The following is a 4,509-nucleotide window of genomic DNA, read 5'->3' on the forward strand; positions in this document are numbered from 1 at the left end:
AACATGTTCAAAGTATATGAGATAAATCCTCATAATCCTTGCTTCTAAGGAGCATTCTGGCTATACTTCTTCCAAGAGAGATTTGTTTATTCTTCTGGCAGTCTATGTAATTTCAATATTCTTTGTCAACACCCTAAATCAAATGCATCAATTATTCTTCAGTCTTCCTGATTCATTATTTAATTTTCACATGATGATGAGGCCATTGAAAATATCATGGCTTGGGTCAGGGACAGTTTAGTCCTGAAAATGACATCTTTGCTCTTGAACACTTCAAAGAGATCCTTTGTATGAGATCTGCCTAATGCAATATAGTTTTTTTTTTTTATTTCTTGACTGCTGCTTCCATGAGCATTCATTGTAGATCCAAGTAGGTAAAGTCTTTGAGAACTTCATTCTTTACTTCATTTATCATGATGCTATTTATTGATCCGATTTTGAGAATTTTTGTTTTCTTTACATTGAGGTGCCATCCATACAGAAGACTGAAGTCTTTGAACCTTATCAGTAAGTATTTCAAGTCCTCTTGGCTTCCAGCAAGCAAGGCTGTGTCAACTGCATTTCGCAGAGTGTTAATGAGTCTTCCCCCATCCTGATGCCGTATTCTTCTTCATTTAATCCAACTTCCTGAATCATTTAGTTGCAAGATCTATGAATTGCTAGTTGTTATTAGTTGTTAGATGTCATCGAGTTGGTTCTTACTCATAGTGACCCTCTGCGCAACAGAAGGAAACACCGCCTAGTACTGCCCCATCCTCACAATTCTTGTGCTTACTTTGATTGTTACAGCTACTATGTTTGAACTGCTAGTATTATCTATGAATTAGATTTAAAATAAACAAATTGAACATATCTATAGCTCATTCTTTAAATGCTTTCATTAGTTAAAGAATCATTCTTATTCTCTCAGACCCTTGCATTTAAGGCTAACTGATACTCAGCTGGCTACACCAGGGATGGAGTCCTATACCTGGTGAGGAGCTGTAGTTAATGTGCTGGACTACAAAGTCAGTTTGAACCCCAAGGCCAGTGGTTCAAGCTCACCAGCCACTCCTCAGAAACCCTAAACAGGGTTGCTGTGCATTGAAACTAATTTGACGGTACTAAATAACAACAACAATATACCAGGGATGGAGTCTTCATTTCTCTCTATAGAATACGTGGAGGACTTCAAGGTCAGTTGGAAGCACAGGTCAGCACTTCAAAAACACCAGGTGCTCCTGGGAAACCCTATGCATGGTCACTGAGTTAGAACCAACTCAACAGTACTTAACAACACCAGGGATGACTATCCCAGTTGTGGAAATATAAAACACTGAGTTAGTGAACACACTCTGCCTGTGTTCACGAGGTGACTTTCACTGATGTGGTATCCTGGAATACCCATCTGAACTTTTCCTGGTTCTCCTTATTCTTCCAAGCAGTGGGAGATGAAGAACTTCCAGGACCATGCAGTGTTATAGGCAGTACCTAGTCTGAGTAGTTAGTGCCAGTTCCTTGATGCTGTTATTAGTTTTCCCAGAGTCACCTCTGACTCTTAGCAACCCCATGTACAACACAAAGAAACAATGTCCAGGCTGGTGTCATCTTCATGATCATTAGTAGAGTTGAATCCATTGCTGTAGCTACTGTGCACCTGAGTGTCTATCAACCTAGAGACCTCATATTCCAGTATTATACTGAGCAATATCCTTTGTGATATAAACGGTTTCCATTGGCTTGCTTTCAAAAGTAGATTTCTAGGCCTTTCTTCTTCATGCCCTTGGCACCACCATCCGCTGAAATGCTGATGTCAAACACTTCAGGAGTCATTCTGGGTTCTGTTTTCATTTTTGTTGTTGTTGAATCATAATAGTCAATCCAATTTTACCTCCAGACTATATCTTGTAACCATAGTTTTCTCTCCATCTCTGCTCCCACCACCTTTGTTCAAGGCACAAATACTAATTAGTAACCAACTGGGCTCTAGGGTCTACTCTTGCTCCCTCCAAATTGATATTCTAGAAAGCAGCAAATGGGTGAATGTCACTCTCTTGCTTAAATTCTTCCATCTTTCTGTATCCCCATGCTTAAATCATCCCACCTTTCTTCACTGTAATTGACTCCAAACTTAATTTGTAGACTGTAAGACCCTGCAGAATATACTTTATTCTTACATCTCCCAACTAATTTTATAACATTTCTCCCTCCCTTAGATATGAAACCACACTGGCTTTTCTCTGTCCATTCAATATACCGAGCTCTTTCCTATTCAGTCTTGGTCTTTACTCCATGTCTGTCTAAATCAGTGATCCTCAAAGCATAATACATATATAATACTTAAAGGGTTTATTAATATGAATAACCTAGTTATTTAGAACTAGGGTGGGTCCCACATTTTTCATTTCCAATGAGATTCCAGGTACTGCTGACCCTTCTGTGCCATGGGCTACAGTTTGAATAGAATGAGTTTGAACTACTCCTCTTCCAACTATTGCTGATGTAGTTCACCCTCAATTTTTTGACAGCCTTACTGAGATATAAGTTACATACCACACAATTCACTAATTTAAATCTTAAAACCAATATTGTGTAGTATATTGACAGAGTTGCAAAACCATCACCACCATTCAATTATAAAATATTCCAGCATACCATGCAGAAACCTGGTACCCATTAACAATCATTTCCCGTTTCTACCCATAGCCCTTAGCAATCAATGGTGTACTTTCTATCACTATAAATGGGCCCATTCTAGACATTGCATATAAACTAAATCATGTCATGTGAGGTATATTATGACTGACTTATTTGATATAGTATTTTTCAATGTTCATCTATGTTGTAGCATGTATCAATACTTTCTTCCTTTGTATGGCCAAATAATATTTTATTGCATCAATATTCTAATTTTCATTTATCCTTTAATAACTTGATAGAAATTTAGGTTGTTTCTGATTTGGGGCTATTATGAATCATGCAGCTAGGAATATTTACGTGCAAGTTTTTAAGTGGATACATGATTTCATCCTCTTAGATATTTAAGTAGAAGTAGAGTTGTTGGGTCATATGGTAATTGTGTGCTTTAAAATCAAGAAACTTATATGTCAGTGTTGTATCCTTTCACTATACTTACTCATTCTTTTTACTAAGAAAATCATCCAAGAAGCTGGATTATATGACGAAGAACAGCATTAGGATTGCTCAACAGCAACCTGTGAGATACAGATGACAAATCTTGTTTTCTGAAACCACTTATAATGCACTTAAAGCACGAATAATGAATATCAAAGATAACAGCCTTCAGTATGTATTACAACTTATACCTCCACATAAACAAAAGAAAAGCTCTCACATCTAGATCAATAAGCAACATCATGATAAATGGAGAAAAGATTGAAGTTGTCAAAGATTTCTTTTTACTGGACTCTATAAACAATGCTCATAGAAGCAACAGTGCAAAAATCAAAGGACATAGTGCATTGGGCAGATCTGCTGCAAAAGATCTCTTTAAAGTGTTAAAGAGCAAAGATGGCACTTTGAAGACTAAGATGATCTGACTCAAGCTGTGCAGCATTGCAGGATAATGCATTGGACTGTAAGGTTAGTTATAACCACAAGGTCAGTGGCTCAAACCTACCAGCCACTCCTTGGAAACCATAAGCAGGGCCGCTATGGGTTAGAACTGACTCAACAGCACTTAACAACAACAACAATGTGCATAGGTGAGTCCTGTAGGATAAGCACTGGACTGCTAATTCCAAGATCAGCAGTTCAAACCCACCATCTACTCCTAAGAAATCCTGTATAGGGTCACTGTGAGTCAGAACTGACTCAATGGCACTTAACAACAACAACAATATGCACAAGAAAGATGGACAATGAATAAGGATTAATTGGAAAGAAGAATTGATATATTTGAATTTTGGTGTTGATTAAGAATATTGCACATACCATGGACTTCCAGAAGGGCAAACAAATCTGTCTTGTAAGAAGTATAGTCAGAATACACCTTAGAAGCAAGGATGCTAAGACTTTGTCTCACATACTTTAGATCTACTATCAGATAGGGCCAATAATCCTGGAGAAGAGATCAAGCTTGATAAAGTAAGTAGAGGGTTAGTAAAAAGAGGAAGGCATTCAATTAAAATGGATTGATGCAGTAAATGCTGGAATGGACTCAAACACAATAATTGTGAGGATGTGCAGAGCCATGCAGTGTTTCATTCTGTAATACATGGAGTCTCTATGAGTCAGAACTAACTCAATAGCGCATAACAACAACAACATGGTAACTTAATGTTTAAAAATTTCAGGAACTGCCAAACTATTTTGCAAAGCAGCTGTACCGATTTACATTTCTACCAGCAATATATCAGCATTTCAATTTTTCTACATCTTTACCAACTGTTATATTATTTATTTTATTATAACCAGATGAGGTGTTCTGCTCCCGTAAAGATTTACAGCCTTGGAAACCCTGTGCAGGGTCGCTATGAGTCGGAACCGACTCCACGGCACTTAACAACA

Source organism: Chrysochloris asiatica, unplaced genomic scaffold (assembly GCF_000296735.1).
Source record: "Chrysochloris asiatica unplaced genomic scaffold, ChrAsi1.0 scaffold00158, whole genome shotgun sequence".
In the NCBI taxonomy this organism is placed as follows: domain Eukaryota; kingdom Metazoa; phylum Chordata; class Mammalia; order Afrosoricida; family Chrysochloridae; genus Chrysochloris; species Chrysochloris asiatica.